The 16,012-nt window shown below is 42.0% G+C and overlaps 1 protein-coding gene across 1 annotated transcript in view; it reads right to left on the bottom strand.

Annotated features, from left to right (window-relative positions):
* Window positions 1-16,012, bottom strand: part of arsb (arylsulfatase B) — a 122,423-nt gene that overhangs the window by 55,078 nt on the left and 51,333 nt on the right. The window lies entirely within an intron of this gene.

The raw sequence follows: 16,012 nt of genomic DNA on the forward strand, positions 1-16,012 counted from the left end.
CCACAGTGCATTACAATACTCCTCTTTCATAGCAGAGGGAAAGGTGTTATAATCGAAGCAGTATGAGTGAGCACTGAGGCCATGGCTATCTTGTGACATTTTATTTTTTTTGTCAAACCTTTGAAGATTTTGCCATCCTATCACCACACAATGTTTGTTGATGGTTGATGGCAACCGATGGCGACAATATAGTGCAGAGATTGAACAAGAACAGTACAGCTTTTGTGAAGGCAGCATTACAATCTGCAATTACACAGAAACCACAAAGAACCCCTCGAGGCCCCCATTTTACCATGACGTGCTATTTAGTAAAACAAAGCAGCTATAATTGCTGTGGCATAATGCACAGCATGAGCCAGTAACCATAAAATTATTATAGCACTAGCTAAAATTAAATCTCAAATACACTTTGCAACCCAAGCAATCTTCCACAGCAAGTACTTTATGCCACCAGATGTCACAAGTTTGCACTGTGAATTGGCACTTCTGCAGTATGTACATCTTCATAACTTGCTCAGGACATGTAGTGGTAGTTAATGGGTACTGCATGAGAAATGTTTTATGAAAATGTATTCAACACATTGGTGTCAAAGATCATGGAAATAGTGTAGCCATATTTATGCTCACCTTTTCCTACTTGGAATAAAAACAAAACTTAACTCGAAGTGGACTAACAGCTGATGCTAATTGTTAATTGGATTTTTTTTTGTAATTACCAAATTATGCAAAACATCCAATTTTTAATTGAGCTGCACAGTGGACAACACACCTATTTCACAAAAAAAAACCAATACTTTGATGCAGAGCCATTTTACAAGAATAAATAACTCACCAGGGTATTTTTGGTACATAGTTTGGACTAATTTTCTTGGACAAAGTTCAAAATAAAAATGAGAACAACATGAAGAAAAATGTTTCTTCAGAACTTAAGAACTTCTTTAAGCTTCCTTGACAAAAGGAAGCACAATTCAGGTGTGCTAATTACTAAACACTCCTTTTACTACCAGCTCGAAACCCAAGGTTCATCACCACCATGCTTCAGGTCTGTTATTAATTATCAGCAAATTCTTTCATAATGATTAACACAAGTAAGCATCTATTTTATAAATTAAAATCATTGCACAGGGATGGTGAACTGGATAAAAAGCCTCAAGATATAAATTACCTTCACTGAAGTGTAATTAAGGCCCTTTATGCACAGATTGATGAAAACATGACCTTTGGTATAGTGATTATCCTCCATTGATACTTTACACCTTGAACACATCAGCGACAAGGTGAAGCACTGTTGTTGATGTAATGCTGATGTTAATTCAGTACCCAACAAAAACAATAAGAGGAGCAAATGGTGTTCTAAGCAGCTGGGAGTCTAACATCAAAATGTGAAGTTGCTGGTTTTCATTTAAAATTGCAAATTTATAACAGGAAATTGTAATTTCCAAAGGAGATACTGCACAGGAGAGGGGAGAGAAATGCTTGTTTAAAAGAAGGCTCCCAGGCAACAATATTCTACTATGCACAATGTGCAAACAACCCTGTATTGTAGAGTAGGTCTGAGAAGGGGAAATGGAACCATGCAATCAAGGAGTAGGCAGACACCAAGCCCCTTTAGATCACAGCTGATTTGATTGTAACTTCAAAGCTGTGTTTCCATCAGCAGTAAACTTCTGCACGATCTTGTTATATGGCGAGCTCTCCACTGGCCACCGTGACAGAGGTGCACCAAAGAAAAGGTACAAGGTCTGCCTAAAGAAATCTCTTGGTGACTGCCACATTGACCACCGCCAGTGGGCTGATGTCGCCTCAAAGCGTGCATCTTGGCGCCTCACAGTTTGGCGGGCAGCAACCTCCTTTGAAGAAGACCGCAGAGCCCACCTCACTGACAAAAGGCAAAGGAGGAAAAACCCAACACCCAACCCCAACCAACCAATTTTCCCCTGCAACCGTGTCTGCCTGTCCCGCATCGGACTTGTCAGCCACAAACGAGCCTGCAGCTGACGTGGACATTTACCCCCTCCATAAATCTTCATCCGCGAAGCCAAGCCAAAGAAAGAAAGAAACTTCTGCAATATTCGAAACTCAGAAGGTCACACAGCATCCATGGGAAATAAAAGGCAGTCAATATTCCAGACCTGAGCCCCTCGACAGGAATCTGGAAAAAGTTCATATTTGTTATTAGAGTGCATGAGGACCAGGCAGAATTTCTACTTATTGGTAACTGTTCAATGTGCTCAAGAAGTCACAAAAGAGAGAAATGTGAACTCAGAAAGAAATGTGTCCAAAACAGGGCGTAATACAGGAAAAATAAATATTCAGTAGTAAATAATGAGCAAAGTCTCTTGCAGGGCTTTCCACTCAAAGGCATTGGTGCTCCCATACCAGGCGGTGATGCAGCCAGTCAGTAGACTGGCACATTACACATGTGTAGAAGTTTGCCAAGGTTTTCAATGTCATACTGAACCTCTGCAAACTCCTGAGGAAGTCGAGGCACTGATGTACTTTTTTCACGATGACATTAGTATGTTGGGTCCAAGATAGTGACTCCTAGAAATTTAAATCTCTTCATCCTCTTCACCTCTGATTCCCCCAGTGATCACTGGATCGTACATCTCTGGCTTTCCTTTTCCAAAGTTAATAATCAGCTCCTTAGAATACTGTTCGGCCAAGTTTTCAATATTCTTCCTGTACGCTGACTCATCGCCCCTTTTATGTAGCCGACTACCGTGGTATCGTCAGCAGATTTGTAAATCGTGTTGTTGTCATACCAAGCAATATTCATAAATGTAAAGCAAGTAGAGCAGGGGGCAGGGCAGGTAAAACAGGTAGTCACCTGAATAAAATGGTTATGGAGGAGGTAGGAAAAGAGAAGAGGAGGGATAAATGGGGAAGGGGAAGAAGTACAGGCCATGGAGGTGACAATAGGTAATAGATGGAAATAGGTTGGAGGGTAGAAGAGAAAGAAGCTGAGAAGTGATGGGGAAGAAGGACTAAGAAGGGTTGCTCTCTGAAAGGGGAAGGAAGAAAAGAGGGTGAAATAGACTGGGGGGAGGAGGCTAACAAAAATTCGAAAATCGATATTGATGTCATTTGGTTGAAGACTGACGAGATAGAATACAAAGTGCTGTTCCTCCAATTTGCAGGTAGCCTCGGTTTGGTAGTACATGAGGCTATGGACGGACACGTCAGTGTGCATTGAGTGAAGGTACTCAATGGAACGTTCTGTCTGTCAGCATCCAGTCTCTCTGATATCGAGGAGATCATAATGGGAGCACCAGATGTAGAAATAACCCTTACAGATTCACAAGTGAAGTGTTGCTTCACTGAAAAGGAATGTTTGGGGCCCCAAATAGTGGTAAAGGAAGAAGTGTAAGTGCAACACTTCTTGCGATCAAAGGGGGAAGGAAAGGACGATCAGTGGGAAGGGATTAGTGGAAGAGGGAATCAGAGGAAGTTATCCCTATGGAAAATGGAGAGGGAATGAGAGGGGAAGATGAGACTGGCGATGGGATTCTGTTATGGGGGCAGCAACTGCTGAGAATAATATATTGGATGCGAAGGCCGGTGAGGTTGTAGGTGAAGACAAGAGAAAGCCTGCCCTGATCACGTCAGAGGGAGGGGGTGGGGGAAGGGGACACGGTAGATGTGTGACAAATAGAGAAGACACAAGTGAGGGTTAAATTAATGGCAGAGGACAAAAAGCCACATTTTCTGAAGGAGGAGAACACCTCAGATGTCCTAAAATGGAAGGAGTAGTAAACTTACACCCCTTTAGTTAACCAAGAATCAATTTATATCTGCCTTAAAATATGGAAATACACTTCTTTCACTGCCATTTGAGGATGTGTTCCTCATATTTTCACAGAGATAAGTTGCTACGAGACTCCCTAGTCTGCTCTTCCCTCCCCATCCAACCTTCCACCTCTTTTGGAACTACCCGTTGTAACCACAGGAAGTATAAAACTTGTTCCTCCTCTCCATCCAGGGCCACAAACAGATCGTCCAGGTGAGGGAGAGCTTTACATGCATATCATCCAACCTAATCTACTCCATTCAGTGTACTTGGTATGGCCTCCTCTACACCAATGAGACCAAATACACATTGGGTGACCACTTTGCTGAACACCTACACTCTGTTTGTGGGTCTCAACTTGATCTTCCTGTGGCCAACCATTTCAACTCCTCCAACCAGTCCTACAATGACATGCTTGTCCTTGGCCTCATCCATTGTCAGAGCGAGGTGAAACGTAAACTCAAGAAACAACACATCATATTTCTCCTGGACTGCCTTAAATCCAATGACAGAAGCAATGATTTTTCTAATTTTTGGTAACTCCTATCCGATTTCACTGTTTCTATCTCTTCTTTTCCTACTCTTGACATTATTATTTTCCTCTCTTTCTCCTTTCCAAATTCCTTCATGGTTTCTCACTCTACCCGTCTCTTCAATGTCTCCCTACATATCACTCCTTCTGTCCAATACTTTCATCACATCTGGATCCCTCCATGAGCTTTTTTCTCCTTTATGTTCCCTCCTAGTCTCAATAAAATGTTCAGACCTGAAATGTTGTAAGACTATTTCTATCCATCGATGTTGACTGATCTGCTGAGTTCCTCCATAAATTCTTTATTGGCAATTAAATGCTGGTTTAACCTTAGAAGCCCACATTCCTTAAATGAATAAAAAATGTACGTAATTTAAAAAAAAGTTCAACAAGTTGAATAAAAACCTCAGCATTGATAGCCAGCAAGTCTGTAGAATGGACTTCATACCTTTACAGGCTTTACAGGCTTCACCATTATGCTGGAGATTGTGTTGTTACTCAGACAATAACACTGGAATCTGCGACGCATTAAACCAGCACCCCTTCGCAACGAGCATTTTACTATAGGCATGTGGTTAATACAGGTAATGTAAATGCAGGCTGCACGTACATTCGACAGAAACACATGGTCCAAGATTTGAACAAATCTATTAATTAGCACTTAATATTTGAAAGCAAAGTGTTTTGGTCTAATGTGTTGAAGCATTTTAAATGAATAGAGCAGAACATTAATTGTATTTTTTTTCAAGATTACATTTGAGAATAAAAATACACAAAGCTGGAGAAACTCAGCAGGTTAAGTAGTTTCCTTTACATAGCAAAGGTAAAAAAAATACATAACCGATGAAGCCCGAAACATCAGTTATGCATTTTTACCTTTGGTATATAAAGGACACTACTTGACATCTCTTGCATTGTGTGTTTTTACTTCAACCACGGAGTCTGCAGATTTTCATGTTTTACTTCTTACATTTGAGAATGTACAGTTCAAGATGCTTAAAAAGTTATTGCGAACTGAAAAACTAAGAAGTCACTTAGTCCTGTAGAAGAATTTTATATCTCACTTATATTTCGCTGCTTTTGACTTGTATCTCAATGCCAAACCTGCTGTTTTTAAAATTTAGAGACAGACAAGATGGCTGACAAACCTTTAGTGAGTCATAAGATGGCTGAAACCAATTAGACAGCTACACGGATGACCATGTAAACATGCTGTGAAAAATGGCACCCAATGCATTTTACAAGGACAGATAAGAAGATGGCTTGCATAAGCACAATTAAAGGTTGAGATAAAGCTAGAATAAACATCATTAATTTTGTATTTTTAGAGGCAATGCTAGACCATAACACATTCTATATTGTTTGTGAAAGATAAAATCCAAAAAGCCAGGATTCGGAGCGAGGAAACTAATTTTTTTATATATATATAATTGATGTAATATTAAGAATGAGGGTGATTTTACCCTTACTCATTAGAAATTGTATAAATATAGAATCACACCTCTGTATTTTTGAAATGAGAGCTGAGACTTCAGAAAGACATCTGCTTAAGACATCTCCTTACTAGTCATCCTCACTTCCCGTATATGAATTGATCATTTACAATAAAATCTGTATGCTTTTGAAGAGATATTTTTGCTGTGTGTTCTTTTGCAGTCTGATTTCATTTCAGCGGTGCAGGCTGACTTCCACAGTCCCACAAATAACTGTAAAGCGAAGGTCTTAGATCACTGCTCAGAAAAAAAGGAAGAGAATGAATGGATCACACACTATGTTTTGGGATGGACGACCCAGGAAGACAGTTGAAGCTGAATATTATTAACTTTCGGTGGGAGCAAAATATTTGAAGCTAAAATTCAATTTGCATTACTCAGCATTAAACTGTGCAATCTGATCTTGGATTTTGTGTTCTTTTCCCCTGTCTTCAACATTCCTATAGCCTTTCATTACATCATTTTCTTTGCAATACCTCAATGAAACCTAAGATGTGTCAGTAATCGTTTTAAAGAAAGTGGTCTAAAATGAACAGCAATTTGCAAAGAGAGAGAATCAATGAGAAGATATTACAAAGAAAAAAGAGAACAGAAGATTCCCAGTCAACGGTTGAAAATGGCATTGTATATGCCCACATCCCATGAATGGAAAAAAAATTGCAGTCAGACAAGTAACATGTCGTCAGTGTATCAGAAATAACTAAATCACATTATCATTGAGGAAGAGAATATCCTGTGTCAGATGTATAATCTTGAAAGTAAAAGACAGTGCGGGGCCCAGAATCCAGAGTGAAAAACAATCTTCTGAAGAAACTTAGTGGGTCGAGAGGAGGTGCGAAGGAGGAAGGTTTGTGAAGAATTTTGACCAAAAATCCCCATCTTCTTTTCCCCAAGTGATGGTTTCAACTTGCTACAGTACTTGGGAATCCACTCAGAACGAGTGATCACAGCACGATTAAGTTTCTCATCCAAATGAAGGGTGTAATAGTTTGATCTGTTGCTGAGGCAGTACCTGGAGATACAGGAGTATCAGAGCCAGCACCATCAGACTGAGTAATAGCTTCTCCCTACGGGCAGTGAGAACGCTGACCAACCAAAGGAAATGTTCACACTCACCATCCGAGACTCTCATATTCAGGAAATAATATTTATTTTTATATTTGTATATATGAATATGTCCTGCAAGTGTAATGTTTGTCTGTACGTGTGTAAAATCCGGTTGTGTGTGTGTGCTTTGCACCGAGGTCCGGAAAATGTTGTTTCATCAGGTCGTTCTTGTGCTATCAGATGACAATAAACTTCATTTGGCTTGAGTACTGGGTGCAGTTCTGGTCAGTTGACTTCAAAAAGGATATACTAGCCTTAGAGGCAGTGCAGAGGTTCTACAAATTGTATCCAGAGATGAGGGATTTAGCTCATGAAGAGATATTAAGTTGCCCGTAACTATACTTGCTGGAATTCAGAAGAATGAAAGGGGATATTATTAAAATATATAAACTTATGAAAGGAATAGATAAGATAGAGGCAAGAAAGTTCTTTCCACTGATAGTTGAGACTAAAATTAGGCAACATAGCCTGAAGATTTGGAGGTGCGGGGGGGGTGGGGGGGGGAGATTTAGGAAAAGAGGAAATGCTTTTCCCAGTGAATAGAGAATCAGTGGAATTCTCTGCCCAAGGACATAGTAGAGGCAGACTCTTAAAATATACTTAAGACACTGTTAGATAGGCTTTTGCATCATAGGGTTATGGGGAAAAAGGCAGGTAGGTGGAGCTGAGTTCATGACCAAATCAGCCATGATCTTATTAAATGGCAGAACAGGCTCGACGGGCTAGAGAGCCAACTCCTGCTCCTGTTTCTTACGATTCTTTTTTTTGTACCATCTTGGAGAATGTCGGGCTGCCGATTTGGGGAAAAAAGATGCAACAATATGTGATAAATACACAAAAGGAGGACTTCTACTTAAGTAACATCATTACGTGATATATTTCAGACCACTCTGCCAGTAAAATAATAATGGTTATAACAGAAAGGTTAAGGAGATAGGATAAGCCTTTGGAGGTTGTCATGCTCTGGCAAACAGTTTATAAGGCTTTTGTTAGATCACCAAATACCTGGTATGTTCACCAATTAATGTCACGATGGTGCAGTAACAAAGTCAATATGGAGCAACAATGGAATTTATTTCATTGTATTTTAATTCCATCAAGACATTAAATCTTTGAAGAAAAAACTGCCAACCAATTTCTCCGTAAACATTACACAGGTTGTTATGAATTTAACATATCTTGGTCTATTCTTGCCTTTGTAAACTTATGTGAACAGAAACATTGTGGAGAATTTATCTGCTTGAGCAGAGGTTACAGCCCTTAGCCCAGGGCAATTCAGCTGTTCACATTACCTCAGTTCACCCACTCCAACTTCTACACAATTCTTAACCCTTTGGTTATTATTCTCTGGTTTGAGAGACAGGCACAAGAAAACTTTCAAGCAGATGGAACAAAAAAAAACTGCCCATGCCAGCCATCGAATATTTACTCGTATTAATCTTACTTTCCACATTTGGCTTGTAGCCTTCTAGATCTTTGCAATTCAAGTGGACATATAGACAGATACTGAAATAATACAAGGGATTCTTCCTCCACTACTCTTTAACCAGTGGATTTCAGATTCCAATTGCCTTCTGGGTGGAAAAAAATTCTTCCTCAGATTCTCCGTCCTATCCTTAACCTCAATACTATGTCCTCTGGTTTTAGAAATCTCTGTTCTGTTGAAAAGTTTACCTCCTCTATCAATACCCCTCAGAACTTGATATATTTTTAATCAGATCTTACTTACCTCAGCCTTCTTCACTCTCAGTTGATCCAAACTCTCCTCATAACTGATGTGCCACATGCTGGTGAAACTCATCTACATCCTCTTTAATGCAAACACATCCTAGGGTTCTGTCCAGATCAGCACACTGTCCTCCAACTGTGGCCCAACCAATGTTTTAAACAGTTGTATCGTAACTGCCCTCTGACATTCTATGTCCAGGTTCGTGAATCTCACTTCTCCTTTACCACTATATTTACAGACACTTCACGCATCCCTAAGATTTATACCAAGGTCCCTCTTTTCCTCAATACTCCTTAGATCCCTATCATTCACTTTGATTTGCTCATACCCTTATTCAAAGCACATCACTTTACCCTTTTCAGGTATAAATTCTATCTGCCATTGTTCTGCCCCCTTTGCCAAAAGATCAGTATCATCCTGCAGCCTATTAACACCAACAACATTTGTGCTTTCTGCAAACTTATCAATCGTACCTCCTACCTTTACATCCAAATTATTAATATGTACCGGAGAGCAAGGATCCCAGCTCTAATCACACATATATCCCTCCACAATTACACTCTGCTTTCCATCTCCACACGAATTTGATTCCTATGGAATGTAAAGTATATACAAATACAATGCAACTTTAAAAGTCATAAGGATCCTCTGGTTCTTTTGCATAACAAAATTTGACTCAAATTATCCACAGATCAGATTGTAGGCATTTAGATGGTCACTTGCTGAGGCAAGGCATAGAAGTATATGCACACAGTGTAGGCAAATAGATTGACAAAAGAGTTGGCTTGGGATTAAGCACCATTTTTGCTGCATGGCTCTGATTCTAAGACTTGGCAGATTATAGTACACTGGACAATTAAGACAAATATCCAGAATGGGAGAACAGATATCTGAATGTTATGAAGATGGAAATCAAGAGAATGTTGATGCCAAGCCATACCAGGATTTGAAAACAAGGACTTTAAATGTGAAGCTTTGCTCAACTGGGAGACAATGTATGCCAACAATCCCAGGGTTTTGGTTGACTTCCACGGCCAGTCAAGTCAGGGTTGGAAAAGTCAAGCCAAGAGGATATGGTTGCCATGCTTTTCTACACTACAATTTGAGTTTTAGGGGAGAATAAAGGAAGGTCAGAATTTGCAGTAAAATATAATGGATCACAAAGCCTCTCACATGTCCAGTTTTGAGATGCCCAATGGCTCTGAATTTATTCCATACACTATGATGGCAGAGCACAAAATACGAAGGGAGAATTCCTCAGTATCTCCACTTAAATATCCAGTTATGTTCCCTACCAATTTTATCATGGACAGAGATATCAAGTGTTGAGCTTCTCACATACCACAAAATAGTCTGGTAGCTATAGCCTTCAGAGCTCAGGGGTACTAATGAGCCACAACTGATGGACACTGAAGTTGTCTACCCAGAGAATGTCCTCTGCATGTACTACTCTGAGTCATTCTTTCAACTGAATTAATGATCAGTTATGTGAAATTCAATAGATTTTTTTACCTGTCTTTGACATGAAGTCACAAGATTCATGGAGCCTGGAGAGAATGTGGTCATGCGGGTAATTCTGTTAGCTGCATCCTGCTTATGAACAGAATACATTCCTGATAATGATGGCTGATAATGAAAGCCAGAGGTCAATATTAATGTCATCTGGTTGGAGGGTGCCCAGTCAGAAGGTGAGATATTGTTCCTCCAATTTGTGGGTGGTCTCAGTCTGGCAGTGCATGAGACTAAATAGTCATGTCAGCAAAGGAATGGGTTGGGAAATTGAAGTGGGTGGCCACTGAGAGATCAACAAAGTGATCTCCCAGTCTGCGCCCAGTCTCTCTGATGTAGAGGAGACCACAACGGGAGCACCAGATGCAGTAGATGACCCCTGAAGATTCACAAGTGAAATGTTGCTTAACTTGGAAGAACTATTTGGGGCCCAAAATGGTGGTGAGCTAAGTAGTCTTGGTCCAAGTGGAGCATCTCTTGCTGTCACAGGGGTATGGACCAAAGGGACGATGAGAGGGGAGGGAGGAGTGGACAATGAAGTAACAGAGGGAGCAGTCCCTGTGGAAGCCTGAGAGGGGAGGAGAGAGGAATATGTGTCTAGAGGTGGGATCACATAATAGGTGGCGGAAATGGCAGAGGAGGATGTGTTGGATGTGGAGGCTGGAGGGATGGTAGGTGAGGCCAAGGAATCCTGTTCTTGTTACGCGTTGGTGCAGGGGAGGCCAGGGCAGATGTGCGGGTAATGGAGGATATGCTGGTGAGGATTGAATTGATGGTAGTAGAGGGAAAGCTAATGTTGTTTGAAGAAGGAGGACATCTCTGATGACTGGCATGGAAGTTCTCATTCTGGATGCAGATGCGATGAGACAGAGGAATTCAGAAATTGGAATGGAATCCTTACAGGGGACAGGGTGGGAAGAGGTGTAGTCGAGGTAGCTGTGGGAGTTGGTGGGTTTGTAGAAGATCTCTGTCAAGAGTTTGTCTCCTGAGATGGAGACAGAGAGATTGAGGAAAGGAAGAGTGTTGGTAGAGATGGACCAAATGAATTTGAGGTCGTGGTGGAAGTTACTCTGAAGTTAGACTGTCGCTCAACTAATTTCTGGGAGAGTTGTCCCAATTTAGACAGCAGTCTCCGAAAGCATGAAGGATTCACCAAAAATGATTGGGCTGTACCTTATCCAAATACAGTGCTTCAGTCAATACCATTTGTTCACCCAGTTTTATTCTTCCTTTGCTAAATAAAGAAGTTCATTTTAGCTGAGTGGTTAATTGATCCATTTAATAAGTCGGTTATAATTTGACAACATGTGAAGTCATATATAGACAGAACAGGCAGGAGATGACAAGAACAGAGCATTTCATGACAACTTAATTGTAAAAAAATCGGAGTGACCTTCTATGCAGGTTGCTTAACCGGGCTGAAGAGGCCTGCCTCCCATTTTAGGTCGAACCATTTCTGGAGATCTACGACCGCTGTCCACAGTTATGGAGTGGTGCGCCCTGGAATCGGCCTGTGTGCATTTACTCCTGCCGCGGCTGAGTAAAGGGGATGCATCATTGGTTGAGGATCAGAAAGAAAAGTTCTAGTAGAAATTTTTTTTAAGACTGGAGAGAACTCTGCAATGGGGTTCACAGTTGTTAGTGTTTAGACTATTGGTTTTTGAGATGTGTATTAAACTCTGAAATACACTAAACTTCTCATTGACCGCTCCTGGCCCGGGACTTGGCTGCCAACGGTCGGGCTGTCGGGGTTTGCCTGGTGACGGCGGCCTGTGTTCGGTGCGGGCAGGTCCGGTCTCGGCTGGCTGTCTCTCCCCGCGATGCGGCCGTTACCTCAGGCGGACTCAGGCAGGACCTCGGGCCCCCCGGGTGGCAGCGGGTCCTCAGGCCTCCGGCGGCAGCAGCAACAGGATCTCGGGCCCCCCGGGCGGCAGCAGGACCTTGGGCCTCCGGCGGCAGCAGCAACAGGACCTCGCGCAAACAGAGGAACTACTGACATGGTCTTTGCCCTCAGACAGCTCCAAGAAAAATGCAGAGAACAAAACAAAGGACTCTACATCACCTTTGTTGACCTCACTAAAGCCTTTGACACCGTGAGCAGGAAAGGGCTTTGGCAAATACTAGAGCACCTCGGATGCCCCCCCCAAGTTCCTCAACATGGTTATCCAACTGCACGAAAACCAACAAGGTCGGGTCAAATACAGCAATGAGCTCTCCGAACCCTTCTCCATTGACAACGGCGTGAAGCAAGGCTGCGTCCTCACACCAACCCTCTTTACTATCTTCTTCAGCATGATGCTGAAACAACCCATGAAAGACCTCAACAATGAAGACGCTGTTTACATCCGGTACCGCAAGGATGGCAGTCTCTTCAATCTGAGGCGCCTGCAAGCTCACACCAAGACACAAGAGCAACTTGTCTGTGAACTACTCTTTACAGACGATGCCGCTTTAGTTGCCCATTCAGAGCCAGCTCTTCAGCGCTTGACGTCCTGTTCTGCGGAAACTGCCAAAATGTTTGGCCTGGAAGTCAGCCTGAAGAAAACTGAGGTCTTCCATCAGCCAGCTCCCCACCATGACTACCAGCCCCCCCACATCTCCATCGGGCACACAGAACTCAAAACGGTCAACCAGTTTACCTACCTCGGCTGCACCATTTCATCGGATGCAAGGATCGACAAAGAGATAGACAACAGACTCGCCAAGGCAAATAGTGCCTTTGGAAGACTACACAAAAGAATCTGGAAAAACAACCACCTGAAGAAACACACAAAGATCAGCGTGTTCAGAGCCCTTGTCATATCCACGCTCCTGTTCGGCTCCGAATCATGGGTCCTCTACCGGCATCACCTACAGCTCCTAGAACGCTTCCATCAGCGCTGTCTCCGCTCCATCCTCAACATTCATTGGAATGACTTCATCACCAACATCAAAGTACTCGAGCTGGCAGAGTCCGCAAGCATCAAATCCATGCTGCTGAAGACCCAACTGCACTGGGTGGGTCATGTCTCCAGAATGGAGGACCATCGCCTTCCCAAGATCGTGTTATATGGCGAGCTCTCCACTGGCCACCGAGACAGAGGTGCACCAAAGAAGAGGTACAAGGACTGCTTAAAGAAATCTCTTGTTGCCTGCCACATTGACCACCACCAGTGGGCTGATATCGCCTCCAACTGTGCATCTTGGCGCCTCACAGCTCAGCGGGCAGCAACCTCCTTTGAAGAAGACCGCAGAGTCCACCTCATTGACAAAAGACAAAGGAGGAAAAACCCAACACCCAACCCCAACCAACCAATTTTCCCTTGCAACCGCTGCAACCGTGCCTGCCTGTCCCGCATCAGACTTGTCAGTCACCAACGAGCCTGCAGCAGACATGAACATACCTCTCCATAAATCTTCGTCTGCGAAGCCAAGCCAAAGAATTGTAAAAAAAAGTCAAAAATGATGATGAATTCCAGAACATATATTTAACTGAATTTAAATGTACAAGAATCAAGTTGGGAATTTAAAATGCGAGTTTGTCCGTCTGAATTGTTAATCTAGTAAAGGCATACAATTCTTTATCCAGACATCTAAAATCGGAAAGCTCCAAAAATCTGGGGGAGCTAGCTTTTGTTCTGAAAGCCGGAAAAATCCAAAATTCAGAACACACTGTCCCCCAAGGGTTCTGGATAAAGGATTGTGTTCCTGTACTCTGGATCAAATTTTATAATTGGTACGGGATTAGCTAGCTCAAAGACAAGGGGAGATTGAGTGGGATGATGGCAGAGAGTCGTGGTGTTGAAAAACAGAGGGAATAGTTAACTCAAATGAAAAACCTATCTGTAAATATTAAATGGAATACAAAAGTAAAAATTGCTCCAAAGTTTTTTTATAATGTAACATTATAAAAGTCTTTGCTCATTGTCTCAGAAAAATCTCATCAGGACCATTTCCACTCATTTCTCTTACCATTCTCTCTCCTATATCCACCTGATATCATGTATTCCCCCTTCTCCACCCCCCCACCCATCACCTGATATTACATTTAAATAATAGCAGACAGTGGATAGTCATTGATTGTCAGCAGTAACAACAATGTTGAGTGTAAAAAGCACATTAAAGAGGCACTTGCTCTGAAAGAGATACTTGCTCTGAAAGAGATACTTGCTCTGAAAGAGATGTTGCCAGCCAACCCAACAGGGGCCATATGACCCCCTGGGGGCCACAACCATTTAAAATGGGGGGAGGGGTGGAAACAGACTGAAATCATAAAATATTTGTAATGTAGTCGGTAGGAGTGCAGAAGAAACCAATTAATCGACTGCTTCACAGGGAAGAGGGCCATAACCAAAAAGGATAAGAATGGCTAGGTGAGACCATGTACTGTACGTATATCTTGGCATACAAGTTGACTGCCAGATAAATCGACCCCCCCCCCCATGTTTTTAGCCTCAATTTAATGGTTTTATGGTATATCTGGCATATAAGTCGACTCCCATTTTTAGGCCTGTCTGGGCCTCCCAGGAACAACCCAAAATTTTTAAAACACCTCAATCAAAAGTAACAAAGCTTTAATTTAATGAGTAAAAAAAATTCCTGCGATATCGTGCTCCCGGTGGGAGCAGGAACCTCAATCTACCAGGCAGGAGCGGCGACGGTGACGTCAGGGGCCCAGGTAGGAGTGGTTATGGCAGTGCCCAACGGTGAGGAGGGGAGCGGCTGAGCAGTGGAGAGGTGCTTCCAGCATCAACTTATATGCCGAATTGACATCAATCTGTTTTTTTTGGTTAATTTGACTCAAAAGTATATCTGCCGTTTAAGTTGACCCCCATTTTTTGAGTGATTTTTGAGGCTTTTAAGACTCAACTTATATGCCAAAATATACAGTATATTTGCTTTCAGTTCTTTAATGATACACTGGGTAGCAATTTACAAATAAAATTTAATTATGAACTAATACATTTTGGTGGGGAAAATGAGATGAGGCCAGCTGTGTGCACGCACAAGTATTTGACAATAGCAGGATAAGTTTAGAAGGTTGGTTGAAAATAAAAGATGGAATTCTTGATATTATTAACAGAGGAAGGAAATTGCACTAAACCTTTATCAAAGTTTGATCTGAGCTGGGGTATTGTCTTTGTTGCACCATAGGAAGGATGGCGAGTCCTTTGAGAAGGTACAATGAAACAGACTGTATTTTGATGATGTTTTTTGCCTTCTCTGTTCTTATACTTATCCCTGTGTGGGTGAGTAAATGCTCTGTGGTATGCATGAAGCTGCTCAACTCTTTTGTGTCACAGTATAATGAAGCTTCCTGGATATGTTCATTTGTGGGTGGTACAGTTAGTTCCATGGTGAGCGCAGTGATGGGGTTCAAATCTCGCGCTGTCTGCATGTTTGTCCCATGTCTGCATGGATTTCTTCCGGGTGCTCCGATGTCCTCCCACCGTTCAAAATGTACTGTGGGTTGTAGGTCAATTGGATGTAATTGGGCGACACAGGCTCATGGCCCAAAAGGGAATGTTACCGTGCTGTATGCCTAAATTTAAAATAAGTATTGTCAATTTACTGATTAGCTGGATTGTGAAAAGAGGTGCAACTTAAACATAGAACACAAGAATTCTTGAGTGAAAACTACAAAAATATATGAAGCTGATACAAGCTAGTTTCAGATCAGGATACAGGAGGGAAATATTTTAAGAAAGAACATGCAAACAATAGCTCCTGCAGCAAAACAGCAGAGAACAGGAAGAGTGCACAGACAGAATGGCAGACAGCTCCTGGTCTCTAGAACAACAATGTGTTCGACCAATGAAACCTAGATCTCTCCAGGACTCTTGCCAACTGGAGAATGCTAACGACATAAACAG

The sequence above is a fragment of the Narcine bancroftii genome, chromosome 1 (assembly GCF_036971445.1).
Source record: "Narcine bancroftii isolate sNarBan1 chromosome 1, sNarBan1.hap1, whole genome shotgun sequence".
NCBI lineage: Eukaryota > Metazoa > Chordata > Chondrichthyes > Torpediniformes > Narcinidae > Narcine > Narcine bancroftii.